The sequence below is a fragment of the Lolium perenne genome, chromosome 3, assembly GCF_019359855.2.
Source record: "Lolium perenne isolate Kyuss_39 chromosome 3, Kyuss_2.0, whole genome shotgun sequence".
Classification (NCBI taxonomy): domain Eukaryota; kingdom Viridiplantae; phylum Streptophyta; class Magnoliopsida; order Poales; family Poaceae; genus Lolium; species Lolium perenne.
Window position 1 is genome coordinate 267,627,769 of NC_067246.2, and position 26,145 is coordinate 267,653,913.

General features: G+C 45.0%; 2 long non-coding RNA genes across 2 annotated transcripts; both read left to right on the forward strand.

Annotated features, from left to right (window-relative positions):
* The first annotated feature begins 15,165 nt into the window (after nucleotides 1-15,165).
* On the forward strand, nucleotides 15,166-16,542 carry LOC139837656 (uncharacterized). Its single transcript, XR_011754248.1, has 3 exons — nucleotides 15,166-15,898; nucleotides 16,132-16,284; nucleotides 16,462-16,542. It is a non-coding gene; the product is annotated as an uncharacterized lncRNA (long non-coding RNA).
* Nucleotides 16,543-16,675: 133 nt separating this feature from the next.
* Nucleotides 16,676-20,785, forward strand: LOC139837657 (uncharacterized). Its single transcript, XR_011754249.1, has 5 exons — nucleotides 16,676-17,894; nucleotides 17,994-18,122; nucleotides 18,213-18,338; nucleotides 18,439-18,606; nucleotides 20,389-20,785. It is a non-coding gene; the product is annotated as an uncharacterized lncRNA (long non-coding RNA).
* Nucleotides 20,786-26,145: the final 5,360 nt, after the last annotated feature.

Genomic DNA, 26,145 nt, shown 5'->3' on the forward strand with positions numbered 1-26,145 from the left:
GATGCAAGAGCTTAAACATGAGCACAACAATTGCCAAGTATCACATTACCCAAGACATTAATAGCAATTACTACATGTATCATTTTCCAATTCCAACCATATAACAATTTAACGAAGGAGAAACTTCGCCATGAATACTATGAGTAGAAACTAAGGACATACTTGTCCATATGCTACAGCGGAGCGTGTCTCTCTCCCATAAAGTGAATGCTAGGATCCATTTTATTCAAACAAAACAAAAAACAAAAACAAACCGATGCTCCAAGCAAAGCACATAAGATGTGATGCAATAAAAATATAGTTTCAGGGGAGGAACCTGATAATGTTGTCGATGAAGAAGGGGATGCCTTGGGCATCCCCAAGCTTAGACGCTTGAGTCTTCTTAGAATATGCAGGGGTGAACCACCGGGGCATCCCCAAGCTTAGAGCTTTCACTCTCCTTGATCATGTTGCATCATACTCCTCTCTTGATCCTTGAAAACTTCCTCCACACCAAACTTAGAACAACTCATTAGAGGGTTAGCGACAATAAAAATTAACATGTTCAGAGGTGACACAATCATTCTTAACACTTCTGGACATTGCATAAAGCTACTGGACATTAATGGATCAAAGAAATTCATCCAACATAGCAAAAGAGGCAATGCGAAATAAAATGCAGAATCTGTCAAAACAGAACAGTTTGTATTGACGAATTTTATCGAGGCACCAGACTTGCTCAAATGAAAATGCTCAAATTGAATGAAAGTTGCGTACATATCTGAGGATCCCTCACGTAAATTGGCATAATTTTATGAGTTACCTACAGGGAAAACAGCCCAGATTCGTGACAGCAAAGAAATCTGTTTCTGCGCAGTAATCCAAATCTAGTATGAACTTTTCTATCAACGACTTTACTTGGCACAACAAAACACTAAACTAAGATAAGGAGAGGTTGCTACAGTAGTAAACAACTTCCAAGACACAAAATAAAAACAAAATACTGTAGGTAAAAACATGGGTTGTCTCCCATAAGCGCTTTTCTTTAACGTCTTTCAGCTAGGCGCAGAAAGTGTGTATCAAGTATTATCGGAGGGTGGTGCATCAACCTTACCTTGGGCTTTACCCTTACCTTTCTTGTTGTTTTTCTTTCTCTTTGATTTAGGAAATGTATGATTCCCCCCCGGTATAGAGGTGAAATCTAGGATGCCTTCTCCCACATCTATGACTGCTCCCAATAGTTTTAGCAGGGATCTTCCGAGTGTGATTTTTCCTGTCCCTACACATTCAATAACAAGATAATCAATGGATATTGTTCTTCCAAGAATGGTTGTATGCACACCTGCGGCTATTCCCTTAGGAATTATAACAGAGTTATCAATGAGAGTTATTTCTTCTCCTCCTTCATCAACTCCCCAAAGTTTCAAAGATTTATAAATGCTCTCAGGTATAAGGCAAAATTCAGACATAATATCACAGTTGGCACGAAGAGTTTGATCACCGATAACAATTTTAACAGTAGGATCCCATAATGAAGGTTTAGAGTTCACTAAAACTTGTTCAAGACGATTACGAACATGGTGATAGTTGTCATCCAAGCGAGATGTACTTATCTCGAGATTGTTTAATCTATTATAAATGCTAATAAGGGCTGAATCAAAGTTATTAGCTGAATCATGTGATGCAACCAACTTCTTTATGGCATTAAAAGCTTGATCCCCATTGCAATGGAGGAAATCTCCTCCCACTAAAGCATCCAAAGCATATCTATAATGAATCATAAGACCAAAATAAAAATTACTAAGGAGCAAACTTAGAGTCATTTGAGGTTCAGTTTTATGATAAGAAGTAAAAATTCTAGACCAAGCATCCTTAAAACTCTCCTCATCCCCTTGTTTAAAAGTGAAGACTAATTCTTCAGGCGAAGAAGTAACAGGTTCAGAGCTAGACATGGTAACAAAAGTAACTAAATTTTTTTTTTGTATTTTTAATATAGAGTGCAAGACAGTAAATAAAGCAAACTAGATAAAGTAAATGCAAGTACCTAATTTTTTTGTGTTTTTGATATAGCAAACAAGATAGCAAATAAAGTAGTAAATAAAACTAAGCAAGACAAAAACAAAGTAAAGAGATTGAGAAGTGGAGACTCCCCTTGCAGCGTGTCTTGATCTCCCCGGCAACGGCGCCAGAAAAAGAGCTTGATGGCGTGTAACTCACACGTTCGTTGGGAACCCCAAGAGGAAGGTATGATGCGCACAGCAGCAAGTTTTCCCTCAGAAAGAAACCAAGGTTTATCGAACCAGGAGGAGCCAAGAAGCACGTTGAAGGTTGATGGCGGCGGGATGTAGTGCGGCGCAACACCAGGGATTCCGGCGCCAACGTGGAACCTGCACAACACAACCAAAGTACTTTGCCCCAACGAAACAGTGAGGTTGTCAATCTCACCGGCTTGCTGTAACAAAGGATTAACCGTATTGTGTGGAAGATGATTGTTTGCAGAAAACAGTAGAACAAGTATTGCAGTAGATTGTATTTCAGTATAGAGAATTGGACCGGGGTCCACAGTTCACTAGAGGTGTCTCTCCCATAAGATAAACAGCATGTTGGGTGAACAAATTACAGTTGGGCAATTGACAAATAGAGAGGGCATGACCATGCACATACATATTATGATGAGTATAGTGAGATTTAATTGGGCATTACGACAAAGTACATAGACCGCCATCCAGCATGCATCTATGCCTAAAAAGTCCACCTTCAGGTTATCATCCGAACCCCTCCGGTATTAAGTTGCTAACAACAGACAATTGCATTAAGTATTGCGCGTAATGTAATTAGTGACTACATCCTTGAACATAGCACCAATGTTTTATCCCTAGTGGCAACAGCACATCCATAAACTTAGAGGTTCTTGTCACCCCTCCAGATTCACGGAGACATGAACCCACTATCGAGCATAAATACTCCCTCTTGGAGTTACTAGCATCAACTTGGCCAGAGCATCTACTAATAACGGAGAGCATGCAAGATCATAAACAACACATAGACATAACTTTGATAATCAACATAACAAGTATTCTCTATTCATCGGATCCCAACAAACGCAACATATAGAATTACAGATAGATGATCTTGATCATGTTAGGCAGCTCACAAGATCCGACAATGAAGCACAATGGGGAGAAGACAACCATCTAGCTACTGCTATGGACCCATAGTCCAGGGGTAGACTACTCACACATCACTCCGGAGGCGACCATGGCGGCGTAGAGTCCTCCGGGAGATGATTCCCTCTCCGGCAGGGTGCCGGAGGCGATCTCCTGGATCCCCCGAGATGGGATCGGCGGCGGCGGCGTCTCTGGAAGGTTTTCCGTATCGTGGCTCTCGGTACTGGGGGTTTCGCAACGGAGGCTTTAAGTAGGCGGAAGGGCAGGTCAGGAGGCGGCACGAGGGCCCCACACCACAGGGCCGCGCGGCCAAGGGGGGGCCGCGCCGCCCTAGGGTCTGGGCACCTCGTGGCCCCACTTCGTCTCCTCTTCGGACTTCTGGAAGCTTCGTGGCAAAATAGGACCCTGGGCGTTGATTTCGTCCAATTCCGAGAATATTTCGTTACTAGGATTTCTGAAACCAAAAACAGCAGAAAAACAAAGAATCGGCACTTCGGCATCTTGTTAATAGGTTAGTTCCAGAAAATGCACGAATATGACATAAAGTGTGCATAAAACATGTAGATAACATCAATAATGTGGCATGGAACATAAGAAATTATCGATACGTTGGAGACGTATCAGCGGCGTGCCGGAACAGAGACTTCTGTCCCCCGAACTTGGCTTCGCGATGGCGGCGGCTGTGTAACTTTTCTCGTCCCGTGGCTTATCTTTTTAGGGTTTTCGAGGCGGAGAGAATATATAGGCAGAAGGGCGGCCTCGGAGGAGCCAGGGGGTGGCCCCCCATAGGCTGGCGCGGCCCCCTTGGCCGCGCCGCCATGTGGGGTGGGGCCCCCAGGGCTCCCCTCTGGTCCCTCTCTGGCTCTCTGGAAGCTTCCGTGAACTATAAGATCGTGGGCATTAATTTCGTCCAATTCCGAGAATATTTCGTGTGTAAGATTTCTGAAACCAAAAACAATAGAAAACAGGAACTAGCACTTCGGCATCTTGTTAATAGGTTAATTCCGGAAAATGCATCAAAACGATATAAAGTATGAATAAAACATGTAGGTATTGTCATAAAACTAGCATGGAACATAAGAAATTATAGATACGTTGGAGACGTATCAAGCATCCCCAAGCTTAGTTCCTACTCGCCCTCGAGTAGGTAAACGATAACAAGGATAATTTCTTAAGTGACATGCTACCAACATGATCTTGATCAATACTATTGTAAAGCATATGAGATGAATGAAGTGATTCAAAGCAATGGTAAACATAATGACTAAACAACTGAATCATATAGCAAGGACTTTTCATGAATAGTACTTTCAAGACAAGCATCAATAAGTCTTGCATAAGAGTTAACTCATAAAGCAATAGATTCAAAGTAAAAGGAATTGAAGCAACACAAAGGATGATAAAGTTTCAGCAATTGCTTTCAACTTGTAACATGTATATCTCATGGATAGTTGTCAACATAAAGCAATATAACAAGTGCAATAAGTAAACATGTAAGAATCAATGCACACAGTTGACACAAGTGTTTGCTTCTAAGATAGAAGGAAGTAGGTAAACTGACTCAACATAAAGTAAAAGAAAGGCCCTTCGCAGAGGGAAGCATGGATTACTATTTTTGTGCTAGAGCTTTTATTTTGAAAACATAGAAACAATTTTGTCAACGGTAGTAATAAGTCATATGCGTTATGTATAAGACATCCTATAAGTTGCAAGCCTCATGCATAGAATACCAATAGTGCTCGCACCTTGTCCTAATTAGCTTGGATTTACATGGATTATCACTGCATAACATATGTTTCAACCAAGTGTCACAAAGGGGTACCTCTATGCCGCCTGTACAAAGGTCTAAGGAGAAAGTTCGCATTGGATTTCTCGCTTTTGATTATTCTCAACTTAGACATCCATATCGGGACAACATAGAAAACATATAATAGACTCCTCTTTAATGCATAAGCATTCAACAACAGATAATATTCTCATAAGAGATTGAGGATTGATGTCCAAACTGAAACTTCCACCATGATTCATGGCTTTAGTTAGCGGCCCAATGTTCTTCTCTAACAATATGCATACTCAAACCATTTGATCATGATAAATCGCCCTTACTTCAGACAAGACGAACATGCATAGCAACTCACATGATATTCAACAAAGGTGTAAAAAGTTGATGGCGTCCCCAGAAACATGGTTACCGCTCAACAAGCAACTTATAAGAAATAAGATACATAGCAACATATTCAATACCACAATAGTTTTTAAGGCTATTTTCCCATGAGCTATGTATTGCAAAGACAAGGAATGAAAATTTAAAGGTAGCACTCAAGTAATTTACTTTGGAATGGCAGAGAAATACCACATAGTAGGTAGGTATGGTGGACACAAATGGCATGGATTTTGGCTCAAGAATTTGGATGCACGAGAAGTATTTCCTCTCAGTACAAGGCTTTGGCTAGCAAGGTTGTTTGAAGCAAACACAAGTATGAACCGGTACAACAAAACTTACATAAGAACATATTGCAAGCATTATAAGACTCTACACTGTCTCCTTGTTGCTCAAACACTTTACCAGAAACTATCTAGACTGTAGAGAGATCAATCATGCAATCCAAATTTCAACAAGCTCTATGGTAGTTCTTCATTAATAGGTGCAAAGTACATGATGCAAGAGCTTAAACATGATCTATTTGAGCACAACAATTGCCAAGTATCAAATTATTCAAGACAATATACCAATTACCACATGAAGCATTTTCTGTTTCCAACCAAATAGCAATTAACGAAGCGGTTTTCAACTCCGCCATGAACATTAAAAGTAAAAGCGAAGAACACTAGTGTTCATATGAAAAAGCGGAGCGTGTCTCTCTCCCACACAAGCATGATAGGATACGATTTATTCAAACACAAACAAAAATAAAAATAAACAGACGCTCCAAGTAAAGCACATAAGATGTGACGGAATAAAAATATAGTTTCACTAGAGGTGACCTGATAAGTTATTGATGAAGAAGGGGATGCCTTGGGCATCCCCAAGCTTAGACACTTGGGTCTTCTTGAAATATGCAGGGATAAACCACGGGGGCATCCCCAAGCTTAGAATTTTTACTCTTCTTGATCATATTGTATCATCCTCCTCTCTTGATCCTTGAAAACTTCCTCCACACCAAACTCGAAACAAACTCATTAGAGGGTTAGTGCATAATCAAAAATTCACATATTCAGAGGTGACATAATCATTCTTAACACTTCTGGACATTGCAAAAAGCTACTGAAAGTTAATGGAACAAAGAAATCCATCAAACATAGCAAAACAGGCAATGCGAAATAAAAGGCAGAATCTATCAAAACAGAACAGTCCGTAAAGACGAATTTTTCTGGGGCACTTAACTTGCTCATATGAAAAAGCTCAAATTTAATGAAAGTTGCGTACATATCTGAGGATCACGCACGTAAATTGGCAGATTTTTCTGACTTAGCTACAGACGGGGCTGCTCAATTTCGTGACAGTAAGAAATCTGTTTCTGCGCAGTAATCCAAATCTAGTATCAACCCTACTATCAAAGACTTTACTTGGCACAATAATGCAATAAAATAAAGATAAGGAGAGGTTGCTACAGTAGTAACAACTTCCAAGACACAACAAAACAGTAGCAAAATAAAAACATGGGTTATCTCCCAAGAAGTGCTTTCTTTATAGCCATTAAGATGGGCTCAGTAATTTTAATGATGCTCACATAAGGATGAGAGTTGAAGCAAAAGAGAGCATCAAAAAGCAAGTTCAAAACACATTTAAGTCTAACCCACTTCCTATGAAAAGGAATCTTGTAAATAAACAAGTCATGTAAGCACAATGCAACAAGCATAGGAAGGCAACACAAGCGCAACTTCAAGATTCTCAACATAAAGAGGGGAAACTTAATATTATTAAGATACACATAACCATGTTTCCCTCTCTCATAATAACTTTCAGTAGCATCATGAACAAACTCAACAATATAACTATCACATGAAATATTCTTATCATGAGCTACATGCATAAAAGTATCATTACTCTCCACATAAGCATAGTCATTACTATTACTTGTAGTGGGAGCAAATTCAATAAGATAGCCTTCATTATTATTCTCATCATCATAATCATCATATATAGGAGGCATATTGTAATCATAATTAATTTTCTCCTCAATAGTAGGTGGACTGAAAATATCATATTCATCATTGTAATCATCATATATAGGAGGTAAAGTATCATCAAAGTAAATTTTCTCCTCCATGCTTGGGGGACTAAAAATATCATGCTCCTCAAAACCAGCTTCGCCAAGCTTAGAATTTTCCATAGCATTAGCAACAATGGTGTTCAAAGCATTCATACTAATAACATTGCCATTAGCATGCATATAAAGTTCCATAGGTTTTTTAATTTTCTCTTCAAACACCTCATGTCCTAACTCAAGATAAATACTATAAAGATCTCTAATATTTTTGTTGTTTTCCATTAAGCCTAACTAGTGAAAATAAAAATAAGAAACAAAAAGATATAATTGCAGGATCTAAAGGAAATAGCTTCGAGCACTCACACACCGGCAACAGTGCTAGGAAATAGCTTAGTAGTCGGAGGATGTGAATACCTTTTACCTTACCTTCCCGGCAACGGCGCCAGAAAATAGCTTGATGTCTACGCACGCTTCTATTCCTGTAGACAGTGTTGGGCCTCCAAGAGCAGAGGTTTGTAGAACAGCAGCAAGTTTCCCTTAAGTGAATCACCCAAGGTTTATCGAACTCAGGGAGGTAGAGGTCAAAGATATTCCTCTCAAGCAACCCTGCAATTAAGATACAAGAAGTCTCTTGTGTCCCCAACACACCTAATACACTTGTCAAATGTATAGGTGCACTAGTTCGGCGAAGAGATAGTGAAATACAAGTAATATGGATGAATATGAGCGGTAATAGCAATCTGAAATAAAGATGGCAACAAGCAAACATGTAACAGAACTTGTTGGAAACGGTGTTTCAATGCTTAGAAACAAGGCCTAGGGATCATACTTTTACTAGTGGACACTCTCAACAATGATCACATAAATAAATAACTTCTCTTCTCTTATGCTACTTTCAAAGACTCTATTGTTGGATAACAAACACCATTCATTGTGTAAGGCTACGAGAGCACCCTCAAGCCGGAGTAAACAAGCTCCACAACGTCATAAAGGAATCACACACGATGCAAACACTGTCACTGTCACACCATGGAGAGTGAATCCGGAGTTCATATTAAAGTAACTCTAGAGTGCATAGTAATAGTTAACTTCATAATCTACAAGAGATTACAATCATAACCTACGCCAAGTACTACATGATGCACACACTGTCCACATTACATCATGAAGGAGGAATAGACTACTTTAATAACATCACTAGAGTAGCACATAGATTAATAGTGATACAAAGCTCATGATCACATAAAGATCACACCATGGGAGAGAGAGATGAACCACATAGCTACCGGTACAGCCCTTAGCCTCGAGGGAGAACTACTCCCTCCTCATCATAGGAGACAGCAATGGCGATGAAGATGGCGGTGGTGTCGATGGAGATGCCTTCCGGGGGCAATTCCCCGTCCCGGCGGCGTGCCGGAACAGAGACTTCTGTCCCCCGAACTTGGCTTCGCGATGGCGGCGACTGCGTAACTTTTCTCGTCCCGTGGCTTATCTTTTTACGGTTTTCGAGGCGGAGAGAATATATAGGCGGAAGGGCGGCCTCGGAGGAGCCAGGGGTGGCCCCCCATAGGCTGGCGCGCCCCCCTTGGCCGTGCCGCCATGTGGGGTGGGGCCCCCAGGGCTCCCCTATGGTCCCTCTCTGGCTCTCTGGAAGCTTCCGTGAAATATAAGATCGTGGGCATTAATTTCGTCCAATTCCGAGAATATTTCCTGTGTAAGATTTCTGAAACCAAAAACAGCAGAAAACAGGAACTGGCACTTCGGCATCTTGTTAATAGGTTAGTTCCAGAAAATGCATCAAAACGATATAAAGTATGAATAAAACATGTAGGTATTGTCATAAAACTAGCATGGAACATAATAAATTATAGATACGTTGGAGACGTATCAGTCCATCACATCATTCACCTAATGATATGATCTTGTTATTAATAACATCCAATGTTCATGATCATGAAACTATGATCATCTATTAATCACAACGCTAGTTTAACAAGAGGCTTACTAGGGAATCTTTTATATTTACAAAACACATAAGTATTAATGTTTCCGGTTAATACAATTATAGCATGAGATGTAAATATTTATCATAAACACAAAGATATAATAATAACCATTTTATTATTATCTCTTGGGCATATCTCTGATACGTCTCAAACGTATCTATAATTTCTTATGTTCCATGCTAGTTTTATGATAATACTCACATGTTTTATATACACTTTACATCATTTTGATGCATTTTCCGGTACTAACCTATTAACAAGATGCCGAAGCGCCGCTTTGTCATTGCTTTTTGGTTTCAGAAATCCTACACAGGAAATATTCTCGGAATTGGATGAAACAAAAGCCCACGGTCTTATTTTCCACGGAGCCTTCCAGAACACCGAAGAGGAGACGAAGAGGGGCCACGAGGCGGCCACCCCACAAGGCGGCGCGGTGGGGCCCCTGGCCGCGCCGGCCTATGGGGTGGGCCCCTCGGGCGCCCCCCGACTCTGCCCCTTCGCCTATTTATTCCTTCCGTCGCGAAAACCCTAGTACCGAGAGCCACAATACGAGAAAAGTTACTGAGACGCCGCCGCCGCCAATCCCATCTCGGGGGTTCTGAAGATCGCCTCCGGCACCCTGCCGGAGAGGGGAATCATCACCGGAGGACTCTACATCACCAAGCCCGCCTCCGGACTGATGCGTGAGTAGTTCATCCTTGGACTATGGGTCCATAGCAGTAGCTAGATGGTTGTCTTCTCCTCTTGTGCTATCATGTTTAGATCTTGTGAGCTGCCTATCATGATCAAGATCATCTATTTGTAATGCTACATGTTGTGTTTGTTGGGATCCGATGAATATGGAATACTATGTCAAGTTAATTATCGATCTATCATATATGTGTTATTTATGTTTTTGCATGCTCTCCGTTGCTAGTAGAGGCTCTGGCCAAGTTGATACTTGTGACTCCAAGAGGGAGTATTTATGCTCGATAGTGGGTTCATGCCTCCATTGAATCTGGGACAGTGACAGAAAGTTCTAAGGTTGTGGATGTGCTGTTGCCACTAGGGATAAAACATCAATGCTTTGTCTAAAGATATTTGTATTGATTACATTACGCACATTACTTAATGCAATTGTCTGTTGTTTGCAACTTAATACTGGAAGGGGTGCGGATGCTAACCCGAAGGTGGACTTTTTAGGCATAGATGCATGCTGGATAGCGGTCTATGTTCTTTGTCGTAATGCCCTAAGTAAATCTCATAGTAGTCATCATGATATGTATGTGCATTGTTATGCCCTCTCTATTTGTCAATTGCCCAACTGTAATTTGTTCACCCAACATGCTATTTATCTTATTGGAGAGACACCACTAGTGAACTGTGGACCCCGGTCCATTCTTTTACATCTGAAATACAACCTACTGCAATCATTGTTCTCTGTTGTTCTTTGCAAACAAACATCATTCTCCACACCATACGTTTAATCCTTTGTTTACAGCAAGCCGGTGAGATTGACAACCTCACTGTTAAGTTGGGGCAAAGTATTTTGATTGTGTTGTGCAGGTTCCACGTTGGCGCCGGATCCCTGGTGTTGCGCCGCACTACACTCCTTCACCAACAACCTTCACGTGGCCTTCATCTCCTACTGGTTCGATAACCTTGGTTTCTTACTGAGAGAAATTTGCTGCTGTACGCATCACACCTTCCTCTTGGGGTTCCCAACGGACGTGTGCTTTACCGTCACAAGCAATCTCCAACACAAACTTGTTCTTGGAGAAAATCCACAACCCGGATGCTTCCAAGCGACCCTAGCCGCCTAAGATTTCCACAAACCCAAGAGTAACAAGCTTGCTCGATGAACTCAAGGGGGAATGAGATTTGGCTTGGTGGAATCATAGATCTAGGCCTCCTCAAGCTTTTCCCCAAAGGTATTTGAGTTTGATTGGTGGAGGAGGGAGATCTCAAGCTTTTCGAGCTCGACAATGGAGTGTGTGTGTGTGTGTGTGTGAAATATCTTCAGATCTTGAGACTGGTCAACCTACCCCTTCGACGAAGAAGGAGTGGTTTATATAGGCCTCCCGAGAAAAAGAGCCGTTTGGGACAGAGTCGAGCCACCCGGCATAGGACTCGGCAGGACCGAGCAGGAGGTCGGGTTACCCGACATCATACCCGGCATACCGGGACAGAGGCCGGGCTGCCCGGCAGCAGCACCCGGTATGCCGGGCTGCATGCCGAGTTACCCGACAGCAGCACCCGACATGCCGGGCTGCATGCCTACGTGGCCGGCGCTAGGGTTTGTCCTGCCCGGCTCTATGCCGTGATTCTTGACTTTGCTCAAACGAAGTATTTCTTGCAACAATTATACCTCTCAACACTTTTTGGTGTGAAGAATATGTGGTAGGATGTGTATGTATGCCTTTGGCAACATCCCCATCAAGCTCATCGAGACCGCCCCTCTTAATAGTGTGGTGTTTCCTATTGACTCAAATATAGTAAGAGAGAAATGAGAAGAAACACCGGCACATCTTTTCTTCAACGAATGGGGGGTCTACGATCACCTTCCAACACCATTAATGAACTAAAACATGTGTATACACTAGCAGGTAACATTAGTCCACACTTTAGCTACGGTGTCATAGTTTTTATTTTGAGATCTAAAGAATGAGACTTTGCCTTAACCAAAATATAAGTTAGGGTAGAGTATACCCTTACAGAGGCGGCATGCACTTTCACTTGTACTTAGAGGCCCACTTGATCTAGATGACCACTCTTATATCGAGTGAGATTCCATACTATACCAATCGGAGAACCAAATCAAGTGCCACCAAACCCTGGTGTATGCTCTACGTCACGTGGAAGTGGAACATGTGGAATGAAACCAATAGGAGAATTTCCCAAGGGCAGAGATTAACCTATATAGACGCTGATCTCCTCGCTTACGAGGGCATTAGAGGTACATCCTTTAGACATTGCATGCCTGAGTGATACGACCGTCGACTATACAACTTATACAAGGCAATCCTTGTGTGCAGATTTTTAGGGGTTTTCAGATTGCTCCCCGCAAAAACATGTTCCACCATGTGTAACTGTTATTTCTATTTTTCTTGATGAAAATGCAAGGTTCCTGCCTGTTACTTGAAAACGAAAAGGTTCTGTGCTGATTGTGAGTTCGTAGCTTGTACCTGCAGGACAGGTTTGCTGCCCTCTGCAGACCATATACTTGCTTTCTGCATGATGGATTCTGGGTGATGGGGATACGCCCTAGGGGGCCCATCACCAAGCTCACTCGCCAGATGAAGAGAGCCGAAGGCGGTTCCAGTCGGCGGACGACTGGGCCATGCGCTCTAGCGACTGAAGCCCGGAGCGACTGGATCGGCAGAAGGCCTATGAAGCGTAGCGGCCCAAATAGCCTTATACATGTAAACCCTAGGTGGCTGCCTATATAAAGCCACCAGGGGCATCTCGCCTCATATCATACCTCAGATTAGACACAATCTCTCCCCCCGCCTCTGGCGGCTACCCCAAAGCAAGTCGCCTAACGCTGGCGACACTATGATCATAGTAGATTTCTAGCAGGACGTAGCGATCCTCCACCGAGGGGACGTGAACCTGGGTACATCGTGTGCCGACTCGTTTCCGGAATCTCCAACGCCGCCTTGCTCTACATCTCTCATGTGCTACCCTGTAGCATCTGCCGTGGTCAAAACCTCGACAGTGGCGCCCACCATGGGGCATGCGGCGCTTGGAGTGGTGATCCGGGCGAGACCCATCGTCTTCAATCGCCAGATTGCATCTGGCCAGCGGCGGCTCGTCCGCGACTGTGGCGATACGCCCGTACGCCGGCCGTGATGCGTAGAATTTGTGTCCATCAATCCTCTTTCTCTTTGATTACTTGGCCTACTGCTTATTTTATTTGGATCTGACCCTCTGTGCAATGTTTATGTTTCATATACGCATCTATGGAGAATTGGCCAGCTACAACACGGGATCAGAATTCCACGGATCCATCAAAAAGGATCAGAACAAGTAGCGGCAGCTGCTGTCCAAGTTCCGATAAGAGGAGAACGATCGATTGATCCATGCAACGGAGCGCGTCGTACACACGCGTGCTACATGATCAGGCCATCTTTATTACTGATTAAATTCTATTTGATTACCTTCAGTAACCTATTTAATCTACACACTTTGCTCTGTCCATGCGTGCAGCGAGTTGATCATGTGATGCACCAGTTCACATGTTCCGTTCGAAGTATTGAACGCGCATCAGTCGATCAAGAGCAGTTATGTCGAGCTGTGTCATCTAAAGGTATAATTGCTGCACCCCCATGGGGGATTCACAGAGATTTGCGAATGTGGACCGTCGGATTTTTACTGTCTATGGCCACCGGTCGATCTCAACCGTCTGTTTTTGGCAGCACAGTCCCATTGCCCTCCTAGATCAAGCCATGAAACGGACAATTTGTACCCGTCTGCAACTGTGTGTGGGACCTACGTTCATCCGGTCCACTCGTCAGTCCCTAGGGTTGGTTTTGGGCGAGTCGCGCGTGGCTGCGGGCGTAGGGGTCGCCACCCACCCAATCCAGGCCCCATTCATCTCCCCCAATCCCCTTTCTCTCCCCTCCTCCCCGTGCCATCTCATCTCCCTCCGCCGCCGCCCTTCGCGTTGCCGGCCGGCGGCAGCAGCGCACCATCGCCGCGCGCTATGCAGTCGAAATTGGCTAGTGGAGCTCCGGCTGTTTGGCGCGTTCCCTCTCGTCCTCATCCTCCTACTCTTCACCCCCTCTTCTCCCTGCCTCCGAGCATGGCCGCCGCCGCGCAAGGTAGCCAGGCGAGCACCCTCCTCCGACCCTTCAAGTTCACGCTGCTGACCTCTTGCATCCGAGCATGGCCGCCACCGTGCCGGCGAGGACGACATCAAATCGAGGTCAGCCGCCTCAGATCCTTGCGCAGGCTATGCTTCTCCTTGTCTCCCTCCGCCGCCACCTCTCCTCTACTCGTCCTTCTCCACACTTTCCTCATCCCATCCCCTAAAAGCTCTTGACCTCTATGTGGTGGTATCTAGGAGCAGCAGCGCTCAACAGCAGCTGTAGGAGCGGGAGCTGCTGCCGGTGGTCACAAGGAGAACCACATCCATCCACCTCTGCGGATTATTCGTCCCTGAAGATGCCGGTCAGCAACTCATCGACATGCCCCTCGCCTCTACTTTGTCAGGCAGGTACATGCTCTCTCTCTATCCCTTTCTCTCTCTCATAGTAACCTTGCTCTGGAGGGAGGAGCACAGAGTGTGCAATCTGCTCAAGGTGAAATGCTCCTCTGCCTCCCCGAGGTTGAGGTAACAGTGGTGCCAAACTCCCCCTCTTTGATTTAACGCCTGGAACATCTCATCTTTCTTTGTACAGATCCGTTTTATCTTTGCATATAAGGTGTTTGATGAAAATCCTATATAAGATGTGTATATTTTTGCTCCATCTAGCTGTTTGCAAACCACAATGCTACTACTACTAATAATGATGTTTTTAGAAGTCATCTCATAACCATAAAGCAAATATCATTAAGAATGAACTTACTGAGACATTCCCTTGAGCCTGCTCTTCTTTGCTATGATATAAAGAGAACCACATAAGGGGAAGGCAGGGGAAATGTGCAATGAATTTTTGCTGCTTTGTGAAAAAGACATCCACCATTCCGTTCCATTCATTGTTTCATATGTGCACATTCCATTCACTGTTTTGTTCTTTAAATTAGTGCAGATTTTTAAATAGCTTCCAAAACAAACCATGGATAAAAGTGGAAACTCATAGATGAAATTTGTTTGCAGTGTCTTGCCGAGCTGGGATGGAAGATTTATCATATTCTTCCAGTAAGATGCTTGCATAATCCTGCAACAGGGTCCTCTTTCAGTTCTCGAGGGTGATCTGCACAAAAAATTGCAAATGGATGTAGTGACTAATATAAGCTACAGAAGAGGTATAATCAAATGGTGAGACATTCCCACTGCTATGAATCCATCCTTTCTTTATGGATGGGCTTAATATTCTTTTTTGCTTCACCTGATGCTATGCTTTGGTGTAAAACATGACCTAATGATTTAGGGATTTGACTGCCCATTAGTGAACTTTGTGCCATATCTTGCGTGTTTGCATAGGGTATGCTATAAATTATAAGCCATTAACTTCAGGTTTTGCAGATGGATATTAGCTTTGCAGTTGGCTTGCTTGCTGCCAATTAGAAGAAATCAATGTGTTTCACGATAAGTATAATTTGTAGGTGCACGAAAGCCGTACATTTATGTTTCTTTCAAATTTGTTCGGAAGGCTCTCAAAGATTTCCCTACTGCTATAGCTTGGTCATAAATTGTTATGTAATGACAACCATATACTAATTGAGCATCTAATTCTAGGAAAAGATGATAACAATATTTATGTTGCTAGCGGGCGAGTGACCAATCAGCAGAATGTCTAGCGAATGGAGCTATCATCCGAAGACGCAGGTGGAACGCGAAAAACCAGTTCTAGATTCTCCATTGTTTATGTAATCCACGACGCCGACTCAGGTTTGCCTTAGAGCATCTACTTTATTATTTACCATGTCTCTTTGATTGTTCGGTCGCCGGCAGACATGTTTTGATTGGTTTGCTAGCTAATGTATACACATTGGTAGAAGGTTGATTGAGTAACTACCTTGACCAACTGATCCGTTTTACTTCTTGTGGCTGCTGTCTGATTCCTTCTCTCTGTTTGTTTCTGTTATATAGCATTGTTATTTAATCTCATTTACTCTATGCAGTTGCTGCTGAAATTGTGTATCCTCTATACACGTTTGCCGGGAATGTGTCTGTGGAGTGAGAAGGGCTCTAATCCAGCGTTTTTTGGGTCAACTGCTCTGATGAGCCCTCCATCATGCACAAATGTGGATTCTTCAACTGGATCTCCATGCAAGGTGAGCGCACTGGTAGTTGTTTGTTCCTCGACCAGCTAAATTTCTTAGTGTTCCAAGCAGATGAACTAATCAAGAGCTTTCCCATTTTCTGCACGTACCTATTTTCTTCATTTTGATTTTTAGTTGGCTCTACGGATTCATTTGCCACTAAAGCTTATATATTTTCTCCTATTTCAGGAATCAGTTGAGCATGAGGCAAAGAGGGTATGCCATTGCTGACCTACAGTTAATCGAATTGTCTATCTGTCCTTGTTAAGTGTATGTTCAATCTCCTTCTTTTGTCATTAGATCAAATAACTGCAGTATGGTGTGGATTTTCCTATGACGATGACTGATTCCAAGTTTATTTATTTTGTTTGGCAGCAGTACCGTCTTCAGGTTTGCATTTATAGGAAGCCAAATTTATTTCTGTTGACTGAGAACTATCATCTGATGTTGCAAGCATAATTTTTTTACCAGGTAAACAAGAATGACAAGAGTTATTTGATTTAAGTGCAAATATATATCTCTCTTATCCAAATATGCTCTTTGTTGTTGAGATTTTTCTATTACAACTTCAGTTTGTCATGTTTCTCACAAAAGTTGAGTTAAGCAAGGCATGAGATGGTAGTTTTTTCCAGATTTTTTCGTGTATGCTCGCATAATTTTGTCCTATGTTTATGTTGTGTACCAAACTCAATTTAATGGTGCTTTCAGTCTGTAGTTGAGCATTCTTTTTGTCATACCTTCCATACTCTTTATGCCACATAAAGAGCATTAGATCTAGCTCCCGATCTAGGTCCCGCCCCTCCACGGATCTCCAATCTAAGCTACATTAACTACTTTGTCACTGTTCTGGTTTGCCAGCACATGCAGCAAGGATAGGTAAAGGAACTCTATCTGCTGCTAAGTTAAATTAGCTAGCGATTTTCCACTCTGTTAGTTATCAGCCCATACGCCAGGTATTTTCTGTCCTTCGAACATTCTAATACGAATTACACGGAATATTTGTTGCCCACTCGTTCACATTAGGTGCTGCTTATATCATCGCTTAGGAACTATGCGGAGCTAAACCACTGAGATTATGTTATACTATATCGTACGCCAAGTTTTTCGTAACACATGCAGCACGGGTAAATGATTTGGAACAAACTTCAGTCTCTTATGTATCTGCTGCAGCTTGTACTTAAAATATTTAATACTCTGCTTTTACTCTATTGGTTTTTACCGATTTAATATGTCGGAGATTTGCTTCCTACAAAAGTATGTGCCTGATAAAACCATGCGGTGTACAGATTAGCATGCTACTAGACAACATAATTCTTATTCTAACTCGTCTTCTTTTATTTTTAACTTGCATCCACTCTTTTCACAGTTTATATAGCACGATTTTTGTCGGACCTTATCATTGTGTAGTGCTTACGATGCAGTAAGCATTTCGTTTCTCATCTATTTGCATCGTCATAAGGATTGTTGTACTGCTGTCGAGCAGATAAGGGATTGATGGGATCTTAGATGACTACAGGCAGTACCTGACCACCTCCTACAACTGGTTGTACAACTATGACAGATGCAGGTCTAGACTCAATAAGAGTATATGATGACCTACAGGCCTGGATAGCAAGATATAGGTACCTTTTCTCTTTTTGCCATTTTTTTTGCATCACCAAATACTATCTTTTATTAATTCACATGTGCATTACACTATTTTCCTACGGTTTACCCCACAGAGCAGTGTCAAGGGGTGACCTCCAGGAGGCTATTAAAAGTGCTTTCACTTGATGAAAACGGGAACCAAGTACAGAAACAAGGAACAAAATGTACCAGGAATTGCTTTATAATCTCCAAACAACATATATGTAGGTAATTTTATTAATAGCTAACAATGCTATGCATTTCTTTTCCGTGTGTTATGCATCCAGTCGACTAATACCTTTTACGTTTCTCAGGACTTGCTTCGTGTGTGGGCAGGAAAAGTTTCTGCTCTTTCATGGAATGTGCGCTGTTGTTCAAAGTGTGCGCTTTTGTACAGATGCAAGCTCAAGGTTGATATATAATCTCTACGTGATATGCATGTAAGTTTTTTTTGGTATGCCTATCTCTACTGCCCCCCTTTTTCTCTATGTATTGTGCATTCATATGTCTAATATGGTTCATTAATTGCTTCTTCTATAGGTTCACTTCGTTCATCACTTCTATTGGTTGATTTTTTGTTTTTTGGAGGATGGTGCTATACATAATTGGTGAGACCCCCCATAAGGCTCCTCCGATCTCAGCGCATGATGGCCCTCTGATTGAGCTCCCAGCAGATCCCAGCCATCTTTTTCACCGCGTGGATCTGAGGTGAGCCATTGTATCTGTAAAACAAGTTGTTCCATCCCAGTTCATGTATATAAAAAAAGAGTTTTTTTTCAAAAAATAACCAGAAAGATCATCAGATCATGTGATACTTAATATGATAAGTAAAATGTCTACTACTGATGTAATGCATTCTCCGTTTAACAATATATGAGTTACACTGCTACATTTGAATTTTTAGTTCTCCCCTTTTTTATTGATAAGCTTTTTTTGAGCCGGCGGTTGTTTATGTTGAGGGTTGTCATTGATCTGTGGTTGTGGCAGTGGGGATAACATTACTACGACCAGGTCATTGAACTTTCTATCTTGCCCATTGATCATCGGTTCTTTGAAATTAATTTTTCAACATGCTCAAGTGAAGATTGCTAGCTGGCCTCTCTACTCTGACCTACTGCCATCAATCTAGAATTCAGCAGCGGGGTGACATTGAATCCATGTTGCCATGAGCTGCAGCGATAAATAGAAAATGGACCTGGGGCACGTGGAGAGCATAGGGGAACATAAAACAGGCCAGGCTAGCTCATTAAATTAGTTCAGATTTCAGTATGTATCCAACAACATCAAATGATGCTTTTGTTAGCACCATTGATGATTTCTTAATGACATGTTGTCATACTAAATTCTGAACCCCCTGGGTTTTAAAAGCTTTATTATGATTAAAGATTATACTAGAGAGCAAGTCCAATCATAGTCGTTTACTTATATGGTTCGATGCATTGTATGTACAGATCTTTGACTTGTCTCAGCCAATTATCTTCTATCGATTGTTTTATTTGTCCTAGAATATATCCATGCTCACTGGGATTAAGAGATAAAATTGTTTGACCATTTTCAGATTCTCAAAATATCACGTGTCCTACAAGTAATTCTAGGGAAATAAGGATACATGGGTTATTTAAGTAAATTCTTGCATATATACTTGCAAGTATATGTATTCTTGGTATCTTCCTGTATATTCTTGCATTTATGTTTCCGAGTCACAGCTAATGTTTGATTTTCTTGGAGTAAATTACTTCTACCTATAAAATGAACACACATGTATGTGAGATTCCTTGAGAATCATTTTTGCTAGGGAGATTCTTTCAGCATTCTATCAGTAAATATAATAATGGACATGTAGGTGAGGTTTCAGCGTTCGTGCAAACATTAGTCAAACACTAGCTTATTAGTACCCATTTACATCGTCTTGTGTCATTAAGACGGAGCACTAAAACAACAAACAGGCCAGCTCTGGTTGCATCCTATGTGAAAACACCCGTGATTGTATCGCACTATGTTAAATATGATTTAGAATGGATAAAAAAGTGGCAGAAGAGGTCACGTTCATAGGTTAGCTAAAGAAAAGAAGATAGTATTGTTTTTGTTTCTCATGTGCTTCCTTTCTGTGTCCATACTCCATGTTCATTCTATTTATGGTCTGACTATTGCACTGACCGCAGCGGCCAGGTGCTCAAATTTGATCTGTGATAGTGCTTTAGTGGAAACACGTTGAGGTTCCTTGGGACAAATCGAGTCAGTTGCCATCTTTGTTGGCATCACTGACCGAGATTATTCCTATACCTATTCTTTATTTCATTAGACATGCCGGCATGGTATCATTTCTGTGTTAAAGAAAAAGGGGTCTAGCCAACGGGAAAGCATGTAGATGGTACATCAATATAAACATGCGGATATAATTGCCTTTACTGCTAGGTACAACATTTTGTCCTGACTTGTCAATGCTCTAATATTGAGTGACATTGACATATTTCTTTTGTCTTCTTTCAGTGGTCTACTAAATTGAGCCCGTCGTAGATTCTTCGTTGGCTATGAATATGCGCTGCGTCACCAAGTAGGCGACCGAGGAAATCTGTTGTTGAATTGATCAAATTTAATCTCTTGCATGTGACCGTTTGGAGAAACGTCTGGAGAAAATAAGGATGAGCTACTGTTCCTAAAATTAGAACCAAGGTTGCATCTATAAAATTGATTTGTACTCATGTTGTGTTATTGTGTAAGGTTGTTTATAGCCTTTTCAGTTCAGCTATTTTGTTTCTTTTGAATAGCTTTTGACACGCAATGTGTTGTCACCCCTTATCTGATTAGGTTACATTGATATGTTTGTAATAATTATGTTCATGGTGTTCTCCTTTTTTCTTAGCTTAGTATATATGTCATGCAAAACATTCATTAATGCCAAAGGCCAGGGCTGCTTCTTCCTGTGTATTTGATTTGGCTCACATTTAGTTGGTAGTTAATTTACCTTTCATTTGCAGTGGTGTTGATTTTTGGTTGGCGAGTACCTATTAGTTCCAGGTGTGTTGTGGCCTCTGACGACCTTCCTTCGGTGACGACCTTCCTTCGTTTGCTCTTGATAGACCAAGAATCTTAGTTACTTTAATATATTTCCCCAATTTTCTGATTGTATAAGTGTTTGCTATTCTAATAGTGATTTCTTCTGCTTTATTCCTTTTAAGAAACTTTCACTTCCTTTTGTAGAGCCTAAAAAACATATTATGCACTTTATTTTTTTATCGTTGTTATATAAAAAATAAATCGGCGAGTACTTCACGGGATCGTGCGCCAAGGCGCACATTTAAATCTAGTTTACTTCAACGCAGCACGTACGCCATGGCTACCAGGAAAGAAAGCGACGCCAACACATCGACCTCGGCGCCCGCGCGCGCTGTGGTGGATTCGCCCGTGGCGGACTCAGACCAGCGCGGACCCGCCGTCGCCGTACTCGTCCTGCGTGGAATCGCCGCGCACGGCGACTTGCCTACCGCGTATTCGCTGTGCTTGGGACCCACCCGTCACGGAATTATCATCACCGACTCGCCATGATTGGCGACTCACCCGCCGCATATTCGCCGCGCTCGGGGACTCGCCGGCCTCGGACTCGTCGCCACCGGTTCACCCGTCGACTCTGCCAACATTTGCCAGCTAAGTTTATTTATATTGGTACCTTATATAAGTTCAAAACATATTCACCTATTGGTTCGATCCATAAAGATGACCACGCAGTCGCAAACAACCCTCACGGGGACTACATAACAATAATTAGGATCGGGTTTCAATTTTGTCTGCTGTTTATTCGCGTCCGTCGAAGTAGTGAGGCTGGGTACCAAAGGCCGACCTTGTCTCCGGGTTCAACGGCTGGCATCGCATCCCTGTTACCCGGCAAGCGTTTGATGCTGGAGGTCTGCCTACTCATGAAAAGATACGCATAAACCTTCATACTGCTAACCAATCCATTTAATAATGCGCATTTTATCTACAAGTCACACGTCTTTACAAATAATGTTCAATATATTTCATAAATACACCTTATTGCAGTTGTACTTGTTTCTCTTTATTCACGACAGGAGCTGCAGCAGAAGGTTGATCATCTTGGCATCATACGGATCATGTCCCAAGAAAATTAAGCCCACGTGATCTTGTCCAGCAAGGAAGAGAAAGTTGAGTTGGCTAGATCGTGTGCATGCAAGCCATCGACCCGATGTAGCAATGAACCGGCCCTTCATGCTTTGCATAGGGGCGGTGATGATGGATCTGACATCCGTCTACTTTCTCAATTTCAGTAATTATTCTGTTAAATAATTAATTTATTCATACTGATCTTTTGCATGATGCTATCAATACGCATGTACTCGCCCAGCGCGGACTCATCGGCGAACCAGCCGTCGCGTGCTTGCCCGCCATGGACTCGCCCGCTGTAGACTCGCCTGTGGCGGCCTCGGCTCGCCACGTCGCCGCAGCACCACCTACTCGCCAGGCTCAGGGCCTCATTCGTCGTGGATTCGTCGCCACCGCAAAACGGGTTGGTGTCTTTCTTGCCACCCGCCACGCTCGGGGATTCGGCGCGCTGCAGACAGCGCCGCTCGCCCGAGCTCGTCACTCGTCACGATCGGGGACTCGGCGCGCTCCAGACAGCGCCACTCGCTGGTCGCCCGAGCTCGCCATCCACCACGCTCGGGGACTCGGCGCGCTCCAGACAGCGCCACTCGCTGGTCGCCCGAGCTCGCCATCCACCACGCTCGGGGACTCGGCGCGCTCGCCGGTCGCCCGAGCTCGCCATCCACCACGCTCGGGGACTCGGCCCGCTCCAAACAGCGCCGCTTGCCGGTCGCCCGAGCTCGCCATCCGCCACGCTCGGGGACTCGGCGCGCTCCTGACAGCGCCACTCGCCGGTCGCCCGAGCTCGTCACTCGCCATGCTCGGGGACTCGGCGCTCTATAGACAGCACCGCCCGCTGGTCGCCCGACCTCGCCACTCGCCACAACGCGACTCAGTCCGCCGTGTCGACCTTGTCCACCGCGTCGACGCCGTTCGCCATGCCACCGGCTAAACGCCGCGCAACTCCGTCCGCCGTGTCGACCCCGTGTCCGCTGCGTCTATTGCGCCACAGCGCACCTCAGTCCGCCGCGTTGAGCATGACTCCGCCGCGCCAACTTCGCCCCGTGCGACCCCTTCCACAGCGTCGACCCCGTGTCCGTTGCGTCCACTGCGCCACGGCGCGCCCCAGTCCGCCGCGTAGACCATGTCCGCCGCGTCGACTTCGCCAACTCCGAGTCGCCAAAGAGAGCTCTGTGCCATGCCGCGCACCTCACCACTGGGTGTCCTCTTCCTTCGGGATGAAATTTCAATTGCCGTCATCAACCTTCGGCAGAGAAGCCCGAACTGGCTAAGTAGTGCGAGCTCCGGCTCGACCACTGCGACGCTAGGGGAAGGACCTCCATTGGAGTCGCACGCTCGACTGGCCTTACGGGCCAAGATGACCGGCTCGGCTCTGCCCCCGGGCACCCATGTCCCTCTCTACCTTGGACAGAGCGACCTGAAAAGCTAAGTACTGCGCTAGCGAGGTCGCCACAGCGGCCCAACACGTCCAGGAAAAACGCCGAGTACGGAGCCCTCCTTGGGGTCGCTAAGCGACTGGCCTCCCGGGCCACGAGATGCGACTCGCCTCCGCAATCATCAGGCAAACAAATCGCCCTCCTCTACCTTAGGCAGGTAACTTGAACGGCTAAGTACTTCGACCAGGGATCCCGCAAAACGGACCCGCGGCTCGCCAAGGAAAACACGCCAAATCAAGAACCCCTTTGGAGTCGCCACGCGACTGGCCCCACGGGCCACGACGAGAGGCACGCTATAAGATACAGCGTCAAATAAACGCCACCCATGAGGCTGCTACTCGCGCTATATGACTACGTACTACGACTGGGGACGCTCGGCTCAGCAAGGAAAACAGTCAAGCGGTAGCCTTCATCGGGATCGCCTAAGCGACTGGGGAACACAGCGACATGCATAAAATTACTTAGTCGCCACAGCGACATTGCTCATTACAATTTTTACAAATTGAAGGCCCTAACACTGGCCCATACAAAACAATTATTTTATTTTCCTGCCGCAGGAACAGCACCAGCAGTGGCGACCTACTCGCCATCCTTGCCATCAGCATCGCCTGCACCTTCGCCACGCTCGGGGACTGGCCAGACGCTGGTCTCCGGGATTCGCTCCAGGATTCATCTTCGCCACGCTCGGGGACTGGCCGGACGCCGGTCTCCGGGATTCATCTTCGCCACGCTCGGGGACTGGCCGGACGCCGGTCTCCGGGATTCGTCCTCGCCACGCTCGGGGACTCGCCAGTCGCCGGTCTCCGCGACTCGCCACTCGCCATGCTCGGCGACTCGCCGGTCTCCGCGACTCGCCACTCGCCGCGCTCGGGGACTCGCCGGTCCCCCGGACTCGCCGGTCTCCGTGACTCGCCATTCGCCGCGCTCAGGGACTCGCTAGTCCCCCGGACTTGCCAGTCTCCCGGACTTGCCCTCGCCATGCTCGGGGACTCGCCGGTCTCCGCGACTCGCTACTCGCCATGCTCGGGGACTCACCGGTCGCTGTTCTCCGCAGCTCGCCACTCGCTGCATTCGCGGACTCATTCCGCTTGGGTGACGCGCCGAGATATCAAGAAAAGGAAGACTCAAGCCGCCTTCATCGAAGCCGCCTCGAGCCTCGGGGACTGCATCCACTAGATATACTGAGCGCATATCCAGCGCAATGATATCTCGCCAACAAGTTGTGACTGCTGCGTCCGAGGGTTCGACATCGACGCTTGCCCTTGGCCGCAGCCTATTATATCCATCACGTCTACATCAACAACTTCACCAACATCATCAGAGTCACAGAGAAATGCATATGCCGGGGGGAGCTCAACATCAGCATCGATCGTTCACGCGTATGCATGCCAGATTTCGCTCGGCTGAATCTACAGTCTGGAATACTGCCTGATTACCTCGCCGATAGGCCTACGGGAGAAACTGAAATTCAAGAGGTCATGTACGTGATGTAACCTGAAGCCAATCATACTACACGAGTACCAAGGCACGTAGCAGCCCAAGTGATATAAGGTTTAAGCAAAGTGCGCTGCACGCAACTTAGCTCGGGAGGTTCTCTGATTCTGATGCTCCAAAACATGAAGACCGCACTAGCTCAATGATCAGCGATCAGTTACGGCATCAAGTCCGGAAGACGCTGCTACTCCATCGTCGTGAATTCGTTCGACTGAGGATCGGCCAACTTCATCTTTGCTACTCCGTCTGATATCAGTGCCGAGTACACCAGCACCATCTAGCATGGCTTGGTCGCATCACCATCAACTTGGCGACTTCACCGACTTCTTCACCTACAATAACACTGCTCCGACAGCTACAATCTACTTCAGCACCTGCACTCCATCGACGCCGACTGGCTCTCGCCAACTGGCTCACGCCGATTGGCCTACGCCGACTGGCTCTGACACCGACTGGCTCTCGCCGACTGGTTCACGTCGACTGGTTCACGCCGATTGGCCTGCGCCGACTGGCTCATTTCGACGGCCTCTTGTTTCACGATTGTTTCCTCTGTTTCAGGAGCCCGTCGCCGATTCACCTCGACCCATCACCAAGCCTCTTCGCGCCCTGCCTCAAGCCCGCGCCGAATCCACGACGCGCTCGGGGACTACTGATGGGGATACGCCCTAGGGGGCCCATCACCAAGCTCACTCGCCAGATGAAGAGAGCCGAAGGCGGTTCCAGTCGGCGGGCGACTGGGCCATGCGCTCTAGCGACTGAAGCCCGGAGCGACTGGATCGGCAGAAGGCCCATGAAGCGTAGCGGCCCAAATAGCCTTATACATGTAAACCCTAGGTGGCTGCCTATATAAAGCCACCAGGGGCATCTCGCCTCATATCATACCTCAGATTAGACACAATCTCTCCCCCCGCCTCCGGCGGCTACCCCAAAGCAAGTCGCCTAACGCTGGCGACACTATGATCATAGTAGATTTCTAGCAGGACGTAGCGATCCTCCACCGAGGGGACGTGAACCTGGGTACATCGTGTGCCGACTCGTTTCCGGAATCTCCAACGCCGCCTTGCTCTACACCTCTCATGTGCTACCCTGTAGCATCTACCGTGGTCAAAACCTCGACACTGGGCGAAGTTCGTCAGACATGAATGGAGGCAGAAGTTCAGAAGGCTCATATCTTGATACACTGATGTGCAAGCTCCGA